The 13,013-nt window shown below is 45.2% G+C and overlaps 2 protein-coding genes and 1 long non-coding RNA gene across 4 annotated transcripts in view; all 3 read right to left on the bottom strand.

The window, feature by feature from the left end:
- LOC143428616 (uncharacterized) overlaps positions 1 to 3,504 on the bottom strand; it is a 20,579-nt gene extending 17,075 nt beyond the window's left edge. The window contains exon 1 of the long non-coding RNA XR_013102444.1: positions 2,597 to 3,504. This is a non-coding gene — a long non-coding RNA (uncharacterized LOC143428616). The remainder of the gene's footprint in view (positions 1 to 2,596) is intronic.
- Positions 1 to 13,013, bottom strand: part of Nmnat (nicotinamide mononucleotide adenylyltransferase) — a 25,958-nt gene extending 12,945 nt beyond the window's left edge. The window contains exon 1 of the mRNA XM_076903611.1: positions 13,009 to 13,013. The gene's annotated coding sequence lies outside the window, so the exon portion shown is untranslated. The remainder of the gene's footprint in view (positions 1 to 13,008) is intronic.
- Positions 11,213 to 13,013, bottom strand: part of Mxd (MAX dimerization protein) — a 166,094-nt gene continuing 164,293 nt past the window's right edge. For both annotated transcript variants that reach the window (XM_076903631.1, XM_076903630.1), the window contains one exon: positions 11,213 to 11,314. The gene's annotated coding sequence lies outside the window, so the exon portion shown is untranslated. The remainder of the gene's footprint in view (positions 11,315 to 13,013) is intronic.

Here is a 13,013-nt window from a genome sequence, read left to right as displayed (position 1 = left end):
CGTACGCGTTATCGTATCGCCGCCGCTGGAACTCGATTGCGTCTCATAATAAATTAAAACCCTCGGCTCTTGGAAAGAACGGGCGACGATACCCGTAATTTTTGTCCACAAGTAAGAAATCAATACTCTGATACGGTTATAAATCCACAAGATGGCGACAGAACGCGCGTATCGTGTTTGATCTTTCGCGCTCGTAGGCGAGGGCGAAGGGATAGGGGTTGCGCGGGATGAAAGGACGAATAGCTTGGAGGAACAAATAAAAACGCGAGATCGACGCGCACACCGAAAGATAACTTATCTTCGAGGCTATAAAAATATTCAGGACTGTAACGCGACGTGGATTCAATTTTGCCTCGCGTCCGCCTCGATTTCCACAAAATCGCCGTTTCGAATTCGAAAGAGAAGAACCCGCTCGATCGCGAAAAAAGGAAAAAAAGGAATCAACTACGACGGATCGAATCTCGCACGGGAACTCGAGTGTTCCGCTAAAAGGGAAGAAAAAAAGTGTCGCGCTTAGATTCTTTTTTCGACGCTGGGCTTCAGGATAGATTGTGCGAGGTGATAAGAAAGAAAAAAACTGGATACGAGAAGAGATCTTAATAATACACAAATTTTATTTTATTCATTTTTTTTTCTTCCCGCAGAATCGAGGAAATCATTTGTTGAGAGAACAAAACCTCTGCAATACGAATAGCAGTTACAAGTAAATATGTACAATAATATAAGTAGTTGCCTTTCTTTTTTTTTTCATTTTTCTGGTTTTTGCTTTATCATCTGTTTCCTGTTTTCTCTGTTTTTTTTGTGGTTTATTACTCCTACTTTCGCACTGTTAATGATAATCGATAATGATAATCAATTAATTAATTAAGAATAATAATGATAATAATTATAAGAATCGTACTGAATCATCATACATCCACCCGGTAAATGGAGGTTCAATCGTAGGCATACTAATTATCGAATCGTGACAATATTGACAAATTGACAGAACGTGCCATTTTATTTAACTTACTTTGCATTCCATCCATCTTTCTCTCTCTCTCTCTCTCTCTCTCTCTCTCGTTCTCGCACTATTTCACCCCTTCTCACCTTCTCGATACAATCTCTCGGTTTATTATCTCTCACATTTCACCCGTTTCTCGCTTCATTCCTTCTTACAATTCCCTCTTCACCCCTGGCACACAACAATTTCATCAAAATTCTCGTGTTTCTTATTCGCGCGCAATCGTTAGGCTTACACTCGACACTTACGCACCGAAACCTCTCTCATTCTCTCCACTGGCATTCCCCCTTTAACCCTCCCAACCCCCCGCACTAGTATTTCGCCGGATAACCCATGGTGCTCACCCCTTACCCACCCAAACCCCGCTTTCAATCCCTGCATCACCCCTTTTCCTCATCGCCTCTTCATTCCACCCCTCTGTTCATCGTTTTCGTCTACCGTCCAGAAAAATCTTCATTCCCGATAGGTCGACCAACCGCCCCTTCCATCCCTTTACCGCGCCACATTTTTTTCTCTTTTTCTTTTGTCAGTTCGCTAAGATTAAGTCCGCTAAGCATCCCCTACCATTGATTAAATGCTCATCGCGACGACAGAGCTGAACGTGGACCGCGTTTCACCCCCGTTTACTCGCTCTCCGTCCTCTGTTTCAACAGTGTCCCCATCCCCTGTCCCTCTCTCTTTTCCTCCCTTACGCGCACGCACACCACCCCAATCCACCCCTTTCGCTCGATCCGCGAGAATTCTCGTCGATCTCTCGCGTGGGCGATCCTCCGCCGTTCAACCTTCCGCGCACCTGTCCTGTCCGGTTCCATCCACCCTAACCCACCCCTATCTGCCCCATTTCCACCCGCTCGAGTCGGTTCTGCCGGTTAAAACCTCTCTCGTGCGCTCACCCTCCTGAGGATCGTCCTTGCCCGGGCTCTACTCGTCTCTTTTCCTTCCCTTTTACACCCCTTGCCTGGGCCAGAGGGACGTTTTTTGTCCGTGGCAGGTTTACGTGGCTCAACAACGACCGAGAAAAGGACCGCACTTTTCGTCTGAAGGAGTATCGCCACGCGGCAATTGTGCGATTGCTACGTAGGCAACCGTGAAACGTACGCACCCGCACCCCCTCGTCGTCCTTCTTGTCTGCATACCGCACGCCCACTTCTGTCTCTCCCCGTGTTTCCGGCTACCCTGCGCGCTCACCAGCCACTGGTTCACCCCATGTCGACGTCGTAGTATCTCGCGACACAGCACGGATTCGAATCTCTGGTACCCGAGTAGACATTCTCCTCGAGTTGGTGACAAGAGTCGAGCGAACTGCGCTCGAGGTACCATTTGTGTTTAAGCCAGATTTTCGCGTGCGGATGTTATCGACGCTTAGGGAATTTTATTGCACATCAGTTCGATTCGATATATGGTATAAGAGTATTGTTAATGAATGTGAAGTTTTCAAAGAAAAGCTAGGTTTCCATATGCGAAGGTTATTGCGTTATTTTTGTTGCATATGGAAACGCGTCGATTCGATCGGTACTTTTAATTATTTGTCTGTGAGAGACGTTATTAAGTTTCGAAACTTATGGTACCAATGAGTTTTTGCTTGAATTCCACGATGATAGCTTTTCTCGACTACTTCGACGAGTTTGTGTGTATGGATAATACCCTAAACCATTATTTTTGGTTAACGATTTGACGCTCGAACTGAGGAGGACCAGTGACTGTATTTCTTTTAGGAAAATCGACGAGCTGCAAGAGCACGAACGATCCTCGAGTTACAATACCAAGTTTTAACTGTACGATAGAGCGGAACAGGAGACGACACTCGCGTTCTCCCCTTCTTCATCCTCTGTCTCTTCGTTTCATTTTTCTCGAAATGTCTTTTTTTTTTTTGTTTGTTCCAGTTTGTTTGCTTCTTTTCTCTTGTGTTTTCGTTTTACTGTTTTTGGTATCTCGTTTTCTCTGAAAAAGAAAAGCCCACCTCGCGATAATGACACGTTACAGCGACGTGTTGGGTTATTAAAATAGTTCCGTAGACCTTTCTCGTTAACACTCCCCATCATCGTTATTCTCCTTCCACTTCATCGTCTCCTTCTTCTTCCAGCAACGATCTTCGTCGTTTTCGATTTTCTCGTTTTTTATTTTTTTGTCGTTAAATAGTAATCATCTAAACAATGAAAGCGGCAAAATGTCTCGAGGAAAAAGGTGTCCCTGAGCGCGACGGAGGGAGACGACGACGACACAATGCTTCTTTGGGAGGGGAAAAAAAAAGAAAAAAAAAATAGATACCGTTCGTCGCCCTTCGTCGTCTTCGTCCTTTTCACGCCCACGATTTATTTAGTCGCACCTGCGCAGGACTGCGCGACACGTCCAGATTACTGTAAAAAGTTAGTTAACTATTATTTACTCGACGATTCCGGTTCTATTTTTGTACATTTTCACTTTTTTTTTTCTTTTAATTTCATTCCTTGGTTCCTTACTTCGTTATTTGTTTCGTTTTGCGTTTGCTGGTCGAAAATCAAGAGATCCCGGACGGGTCGGATCCGTTCCGCGCAGGTATTCGTAAAAAGAGGGGACGCTCTTCTCAAAAAGTTGCATCATTTGTGAAATCGCATCTCAACTAAGTTCCTATGTTCTTTAAATCCTTATTACAAGTACGGTAGTAATAGTAGTAGAAGTAGTAGCAGCAGTAGTAGTAGTAATAGTAGTAGTAGTAGTAGTAGTATTAATAGTAGGTTTTTTCTTCACTTTTTTTTTTTTATTCGTTTTTATGTTTAAGCATTTTTTTATCCTTTAGTTTTTCTGGTTCTGATAATCTAATAGACATCTAAAAATAACACCCATTTTTTTCATTATTATTTCATATTTGTATTTTTTCTCCTTATATATCATCTTTTTTTATTTTTATTTTTAGTTTATCGAGCAAGTATTACTTAAAGGTTCCTTAAACGTTAGACTGAGGGCCGCGTGACACGCACAGTGAGCTCAAGCGTTCCGCGATCAATTCGCTTCTTCCGGGGGAGCAAAGGAAAAGAGAAAATAAAAACTAGTGAAAGAAAAGAAATCGTGTCGTTCCCTCGGCGGTGTGCTCGTTCAAGCCCGCGCGAAATTGATTCTCGATCGAACCGTCCCGTCGGAAAACCGCGCCTCTCCTCTCCTGCCCGAAATTCGAAACGAATTAAACGCGCGACGCGTCCGCGAACGATTTTTAACGCCGGCAAAACTCGACAGGCCTTTAAACGACACGTACCAACGTCACCGAGGGTGCTGTTCGAATAAAACTCGCGTCGCACTTGAGCTCTGAACGAACCGCAGCTTTTGCATACCATCGTTTGAATTATACATCTTACATATATTTCTAGCGGCTGGAGTAACAAGTTTTTTTTATTTTTGTCGTTCGTTTTTTTTTTTTTTCGTCAGCTCAATACTGCATCAATTCATATTGCTGCTGTTGTGATCTGTGCCCAAACCGTCATTCGCGATAAACCATCCACGCTAATTACGCTACGTCCTCCCATTAACTTTGTCTTCTCTCGTCTACCCTCAACTTTTATTCCCTTCCCTTCCTTTCTATCCTCCCTGCTTTCACACGCGTGCCTGAGACATTTCTTTCCACGCGTTGGTGCATCGATCCTCCTCGTTACGCTCAACCCCCCATCCGCCATCTCGCGATTCAACCTCCCCCCTCCCCCCTAATCCCCTTGCTCCGAAAAACCAAAAATTGTCAAGTTCCCACCTCGATCTCCCATCTCTCTTTCTCTCTCCATCTCTCATTTACCCTCCGTTTCCACTGCTTCCCGTATTTTCTCCCTCTCGTGTTAATTTTAATATCACATTTTCATGGGAACAGACTGGCCCGATATATCTTTGAAACGGAATCTGGTGGTAGCTGATTCGTCTTAACCAATTCCCTGATTTCTTGTTTTTGTTCGTCTGTTTTGTTAATTCCATTTTACGCGAGGCGTTCGACGCGGAAGCAATTAAAAAGAAATCAAGGCAGTGGATCTCTTAACGTGCTCGAAAATTTGTCGAAAAGGTTATTGAACAAATTGCGAAACGTGCGACACGTAAAATATCTGTGTTCGTTAATTTTGTTTCGATAAGGATTGTTAGAAGTCAGATTACAGTTGGGGAAATGGTGGATAAGGATCGTTGGGGTGGTTTAAAGACACGCGAGCGCCACGTTGGGTATAGAAAAAAATCGGCATCGATAAATATCCATCGCATGCGTATCCAATTTGAGCTCGTATCGATTTTCGACTTTCGTCGGTCGTGTTGGGCGAAAAGCAAATCGCAATACATCGGGCGAGTATGTCCCTGTTTTTTTTTTTTTTATATATAGAATACATACATCTTTATCTCGCTACAAGGTACTACGAACCCAGATCAAAAAACGATAAGATCCATCGTTTTCCTTTATTTATTATTAGTATTATTTTTTTTTTTTTATGTTTTTCGTAAGAGATATTTTACGGCACGTACAACGACTGGATGGCAACGACGAAACGAAAGCAAACGTTCACGTGAACGCGTGAAAAAGATTGAAAACAAATCGAAAGAAATTTTAAAACAAGTAATAATAAACAATAGTAGAGGAAAGGAAATGAAAAAGAAAGAACGGAAAAAAAGAAAAAAGGAATCATACATATGTTATAACTTTCACGAAGGTGCGTTCATCAACGATCTACACGTTCAAGAGACATTCATCGTTAATAATCACTTAATGAAACTTCTTACTTGTAAAATGTTAATTACATTTGTTTTTTTTTTCGTTTGCTCGTTATTCCTCCCGCCGACCTTTTTTTTTTTTTTTATTTAAACAGGTCTCCGTTTGTTACTTTTGTAGACTCGTTCGTCTAATTTACCTTATGCTTCTTTTTCTCCATTTTTTTGTATTTTTTTTTTGTCGCTTTTTCAATATTTTACTTCGTGGTGGTTCTTGGTGGTTCCCTCGTTCTAACCCTCTCACACCTTTGTCGTGCTCCCTTTTTCGTCTCTTTCCTTTCACTTCCCTCCCATCACGCTTAATTCGTTTCCGTATCGTCAGCCAGAGAAAAAAAAAAACGAAACGTCCATACTCGTCGCTCGTGAATCGAAGGATTCCCTAACCTCGTCCTCTATCGAAAATCAACGGCGTGTAGTCCTTTCTCTCCCCGTCAGCCCGTATTCCTCATCACTTTCGCCCAAGTCTCGCCGACTTGGCGAACGACAGCCAACGCGGAGCTGGCGACGCCCATTAAGAAAATAAGTATACGAGGCGATAAATCAATCCAACGTGTCTTCATTTTATTACCCCCGGCGACGTTCGCGTAAGCACGACCATCCTCGACAAAGCGATGAAAGCGAAGAACCGACGGAAGTTGGAAAAGTTGAAACGCGAAAGGGAAAAAAATCGAAAATCGTGACGGCGAGAAAGAAATCGCGGTAATTACGATGATGTTAACACATAGAGGCAATTAGCAGAAAGAAATCGTGTTCGAAGATCACGTGTCGCGAAAGGTTCGCCCGTTTCTCGTCCCAGATCGACCGGAGGCGCGCGTGCACGAGTGTGGATCGAAAGTAGGGGTAGATTCGCCGCGAAGGAGGCGTTCTCGAGTGGCTTTCCCGATGGAAACGATCGGCGTCGAGGCTCGTCGATCGCCTGAACTTTTCGAAAGGACAGCCGAGGACCTTTTCAACGCGATCGCTCCCTCCACAAATCCCAGCCTTTCCCATCGTGCACACCGCTCGATCTCGAGTCCCACCTGTTTCATATTTGATGTGTATTATACGGCCGCGGTAAATCATCTGCAACAACCAATATGATTGCGTTTCAGCTATAGAATATGGTCGATTGTTGATACAACAACGACTGTACGGGAGTATCATTTACGTTTAATATTAAAAAGTCGCGGCATTGCCTTGCTGAAAATATTTCATTCGGCTTGGTCGCTTTCCCGGTGGGATTCGAGAGTTCGTTCTAGGTCTCGCCTTCCCCTTCTTCATACTCGTTTCGATCCTCGAGAACACCTTCATCGAAGTCTCTCGCGTTGGCTGTCGTTCGCGTCTCGATGCTATCTTCGACCCTCTAAAATTTTCGTTCCATCGACGCGTCTAAAAACCTTCGTCTTCGTTGTTTCCAATTTTTCCACCGACTTCCCTATCACGGATCGTACGCGATCACGTCCGTCAATGTGTCGTTCGCAGCTGAAAATCGAGGGTGCTCATCGCGAAAAAAAAACTTGGAACGCGCTCTCTCTCTCCCTGCCTCGAGATCATCCCCCTCGCGACATATAAACGGTCATCGTATCATCTCTCCCTCGTTCCCTCTTTTTCTTGTCACTTTTCTTATAAACTAAACGCCGTCTCGAATACCGTTTTCGTTTATTATTTTCTTTTGTTGCTTCTCGTTTGTTACTTTTAATCAGAGATCACTCGTTACGTTTGGTAATCAGTCTATCTGGTCGCGCGTAAACCTAGCCAGAAATCTCGACTCGAACAACCGCCGCCTCGCTTCTTTGGTTCAGGAATCAGGGATCGATCTCGCGTCGACCTGTTACGTACAAACCTCGAGAGACTTGAAGGGATAGTTTCTGATTTTTTTTCTGTTTGAAATTTGGTGATTAAAACCTTGAGTCGTCTATTATGGCTCGTTCAACAAGACGATGGCCAGTGATGGTCACTGAAGTGAAATAGAAAAGACATATCTGTCGATCATTGCATACAACTTTTGGCGCGCGAATGTCTAATTTGTTTCGATCGAACATCATCCTGTTGAACGAGACAGAATTTCTTTTGTTCGTTCTTCGAGTTAGAAATTGTTTGAATAAGAATTTTGCGATTGGAGTAATGAAGGAACCCAAGGACGATTGTTTCGAGGGTGTATTTTTTACAGGAGACATCCGAAACGGTGGAACAGGAGTCGCTGGATCGTAACCCGTCAGCTTTCCCCAGCGAAATTCCACTCGAGCCGCAAAGTGGAAACTCGTAGTTCTAACTAGACGGTCGATCTCTCTCGTTCGTCGCGATCGCTGTTGTGTAACAGGTCCCTCGTCGATCGATCACCCTTCCCAGACCACTTTGGACCCTTATACGATCTTATTTTCTTTCGAAACGCTCTCCGCTACGACATTCCCTCTAATTAGCTTCTCGCTGCACCTTTTTCGCACACGTCGAAAAACAATACTCCCCGGTTTAAGCCAGTTCGACACGTGCCGATACCATTGGCGCCGCCTCGTTCTACATGGATACAAGCCAATCGAATCGGCGACCGCTGATCGCTCCGCCAGAATTGTAAAGCGCAGACCAAGCGCGTGCATCCTCCTGGTTTCATTTAAACTGGCATATTTCCGACGCAGGCGATCCTGCACGCGGGAAACTGGCTTAACGCTCGCGTTCCACCCGCCTCCTCAAAGTGTACACCGTTCTCGTCTCGCTTTTTCCCCTTTTCCCTGTTCCTCCTCCGCCTCCCTGTCGTTTCCTCGTGACACCGAGAAAGACGTCTCGAAGGAAGTAACACGTGATCGCGCAACAACAACAGGTGGTGCCTCGGTTCAAGCCTCGAACAAGCAACGAGGGACTTACAGGAATTTGTACTCTTTGAATGCGTGTGTTGTTACAACGAAACGATGTGTTAAAACGTTTACTTATCACGTAGTAAAGATTACGACGACCCGCCTCCACCATCAAGGCGACTCGTATTATCCCTTAATTATAGAGTTTTACGTTACGATTCACGTATACGCGTGTTTTACTCATTTTCTCACCATCTTCTCTCTTCTTCTTTATTTATTTATTTATTTTCATCTTTTTTTTTTTGGTTTATTTTATTTCTTTTTCCCGTGAGGATTGTGTGTGTGTGTTGTGTGTACGTGTGTGTGTGTGTCCATGTTATGCGTGTTCACGTTTGCGTGTAAATGTGTACGTCTGTATGTACGCGTGTTCTTACTTTAGAAGTGTGTACGCTATGCCTTCGATTACATCCCCGCTCCCGTTTCCTTTTCGTATTGCGCTTTCTTCCCCCGTCTGTATTTCTCGCCCCCTTCCCGATCGTTCTCCGGTTACGCGTTTGCGTGTGCTCGTCGAAAGGTGGAGGTTCTCTCTGGCTTGCGTTAATTAACCGTAGGGCTCCCGAAGAAATCCGTCCGCAGGCCTTCTACAAGTCGACCTCTGCGAGCCAATTCGCAATTAACTTTCTCTGTTCCCCACCACGCGGGACCATAATAATTCCACTGCGGTCTTCAATCGCACCCTCTCCGTAACACGGATTTCGCTAGACCAATACACGTCCCTCCAGAGTGACTGCTGCTTCTTCATCATCTCCCGCGATCGCACACCTCTCGCTCCTTCTCCCCTTCGACGAGGATTCCTGCCTCCTCGCTTTCCTTTTTTTTTCCACTGCTTCTTTTTTTTCTCCTTATACAACGCCCACGCAATCATCGCAGGCTGTGCAAGAACGAAGGTGCCCGCGAATAACGATCCCTCGATCGAACGCCTCGATCGTCAAAGGACAATCGATCGGGAATCGTCCTCGTGGAAGCGTGAAAAACATCGCCCCACGACTTCTCTCATGCGTGTGTACCTATCCGAACGAACGTCCCCCGTTTCATCTTCCTCCTGTTCCGTCGCCTTGCTCCTTTGTTTCCAAGGGACCCGCGCGCCTCCAATCGAATTCCTTTTTACCAAAGAACACACAGCCGACTTCCGTGGAACGCGTCGTCAGCGCGAGACAAAGAAGCACGCGCGCATCCAGCTCCTGGTGGCTCTCTTGCTTTTTCCTCTTCCCTTACGTCGGGGCCGAAAGTAAAGGTGGAAAGTCAAATAGCCCGTGTCACGGAACGTGCCACCGCTGTTCATCGAATGCGACAGTGGCTGCGACAAAATGATGTTTCCACGAAACGACGTGTACCACCCGCTGGCGAACGTTCACCGTTCTTCCTTCCCTCGATCAGCGTTTCGCCCATTTGTGGCTCCTTCTTCGAGTACGTGACTCTTGGCGTATTTTCCCCGCTCCTATCGCTCGTCCTGGCCCTCTGGATAGGCCTACAGGCGGCAACCACGCGTTAAACCAGACTCGACGCTCTTTCCAATTCGTGTTCGAGGCTCGTCGCACGGAGCAACCAGCATGGACACCTCGGACGTCTGACCGTGGAAGAGATACGTTACGAAGGGATCGATCGAAAGGGTCGACGAAAGTCTCGAGGATGTTGGGTGAAAGCGGCCAACTAGGCTGTCCCGCTTGCTGTTTCGCGCCAGCGCGCGTTTATTGCTAGGATTCTCCACGAATTTCGTCGAGGCCCGATCGATCAGAGGCAGAGAGAAAAAGAGAGAGAGAGAGTGAGAGAAAGAAAAAAGGAGAGAGAGAGAGAGAGAGAGGGTGGAGATGAGGGAGAGAAAAAGACGCGTACTGTCCTTTCGGTGATTCGTCTGTGCCTTGACGTCTGATCGATCGTCGAGATTCCCCGCGATCACGTCGATCGATACGGAAACCGTCTTCCTTACCGACGCTCCCTTCGAGATGGCTCCTCGTCGAGAAAGAAACGCTCGTAATTCGCCACCCGTCCTCTTTCTCCGCTCGTTTTCTCTCCTCCCGATAAATTTAGTCTCCCTTAAAAATATGTACAATACTCGATCGACAATTTACACGCGACGCTCCTCTCGGTTCATCCCTCCGTGCTCGTTTCTCGCGTTTCTTTCTCGCAGTTGCGTTACTCCACGCAAACCAGGGACGCGTTATCTCCTCATAAATATTGTTTCACAACGAGACGAGGGTTGGTCCCCTCTCTTCTTTCAACCTTCTCTCTGTCTCTCTCTCTCGCTCCCTGCTTCTCGACAGATCAGTCTCATTGATAGCCATGGTGTATCGCGTGCGTTTCGCTCTTCCCTCTTATTCTCAGTGCTGATTCGACGCTAACCGATCCTCCGGCTGGCTGCTCGAAGTCGTCTCCGCGTTCTCCACGCGCGCGGAGGCCACACGCGTTGGGTTGCACGCTCGTACACGCGCGTACACACGGTGCTGGGCGCCCTTTCGATGATCAACCCGCGTCTTGGGGCCCGCGCTGCAAGGGTGCACCAAAGGGTGAACGCGTAGGCGCGTGTACGGTAGCCAATGTTTCGCACGCTCTCGATCTTCGTACGCTCGAAAACGGCTTCTTCTCCCTCTCGTTACTCTCTTCTTCTTGTTTCTCACCCTTTTTTTTTCTTTTTTGTTTTTCAAACCCCCCAACCCGCCCTCGTCGTCCCTTTCACCCGTCCTCTTCCACCACCCCCTCTTCCTACTCCTCCTCCTCTTCTTCAACGCCCTCAAATGCTCTCCCTCCACGTTCTTCCGCCGCCACCGCGCCACCTCTTTATCTGCAAATAGCCCAGAGGTACGGACGTGAGAATTTATTTGTCCACGATCTGTGTATTGCTTTTCATTCCCTCCTTTTTTCTCGGGGCCGCGTTTCATCTAGGCGCGGAGCCCGCCGTGAAAAAAAGAAGGGAGGGAGATTTACATTCTACGGATCTACGTGTACATATTTCGCGAGAAATATGGGGGCTATTCTTTGGCATTCAAGCGCTAAGGGAGTGGAATTCGATCGAGCCGTCGTTTGACACATGTGCAGGACGATCGCGTGTGACAAAGATGCATCACGGTGTAGAAGCGAATTTTTCTCTCTTCCAGAACAGTTCAATAACCTCCTCCCCCCCCCCCTGCGAGCCAGGTTTCGCGTTTTAAGAAAATAATTATACCGGGAGGATCGATACGAACTGTCATCCGAAGTGATTCGTTTCGAGTTGTTTTGAAATATGAAGGGGAACTTAAAAATACAGACAATCGATGTGTGACTTGAAAGTGCATAGTGCACCAGAGGGGGTTAAATATTTCGTTCCTTTGCTTTTAATTCAATTGCACTTGAAAGTCGCCACGAGAGTGTTATCGAGACTTCTTCCTCTTGGAACTTGTCGTATGTGAAAAATACACGCAACTTTGTAAGCTTCTACACTGTTCGTTCGAACTTTTCTATTATCGAAACAGCGAAGAAATTTTTTCACAATATTTTGAAGCCTGACACCGTATCCGGATAACAATTTCATCTGACGGAAGAGATTAAATTTTACCTTCGAGACGGTGTTATCTGAGAAAATATTGTGCGAAATTACTTTAGCTTCTCGAATCTCATTCGGAATAATGAATAACTGGGAAAAATAAAGGACCACCGGGGGAAGTAATAGAAATGGCCGGCCCAGTCTCGTGGAGTGCAATTTCACAAGGTGTAATCGATGCTTTTAAATGCAGCTTCTACTTCTGTATCACAGTTGAGGTACCAAACGAATCTACCAGCCGATGTACTTTCCTCGCTCTAATTTCTTATTCGTACCTAATGCATTAATTTACTAACCAATACAATCTTTAACAATTACGATTTTTCTATTAAACGTTGATTAAAATCTCCGCTAGAACTCGTGTGCAGGGTCTATAAATATTTCCTTCTATAATATTAACAATTTCGATCGATCCTATTAATCGTTACATTCTAATTAGTATTGATTAATAATAATAACGCGTGTAACAAAATAATATATATATAGAATAAAGATTTTCTTTCTGTTAATCTCTATTAATTCTATTAATTTTTATATACACGTAGTATATTATGCACTAAGCATGTTTTTCTAAATGTATGCTTCTCGAACATACGAAAGAATACTAACACGTTTGACTTCTAAAGGAAATGTTGTTCTCGTACACCTGTTTGTTGTCTCGTTGACGAACGAAACACAAAATTCTATTTAACGTGTGACGTAAAATGGTGGGGGAATCGAGGGGGAATCGGGACTCAGGACATTAGTGTATCGTCGAACGACCTACCGATTAGACGTGTCTTCCGACGTACGTAACCTTGCTTACCGACTGCGTACTATTTACAGCGTATTAAGTCGCGACCAATTAATTGATTCTAAAATCTTGTAGGATCTGCATTAAAATATACGCGTTTAAAGCCAGTGTCTATAAAATATCGCTATAAAAGCTCTGAATCTACGACAGTGTTACTATCTGTAATATATT

Source organism: Xylocopa sonorina, chromosome 10 (genome assembly GCF_050948175.1).
Source record: "Xylocopa sonorina isolate GNS202 chromosome 10, iyXylSono1_principal, whole genome shotgun sequence".
Taxonomy (NCBI): Eukaryota; Metazoa; Arthropoda; class Insecta; order Hymenoptera; family Apidae; genus Xylocopa; species Xylocopa sonorina.
This window is presented reverse-complemented; position numbering and strand designations above follow the sequence as displayed.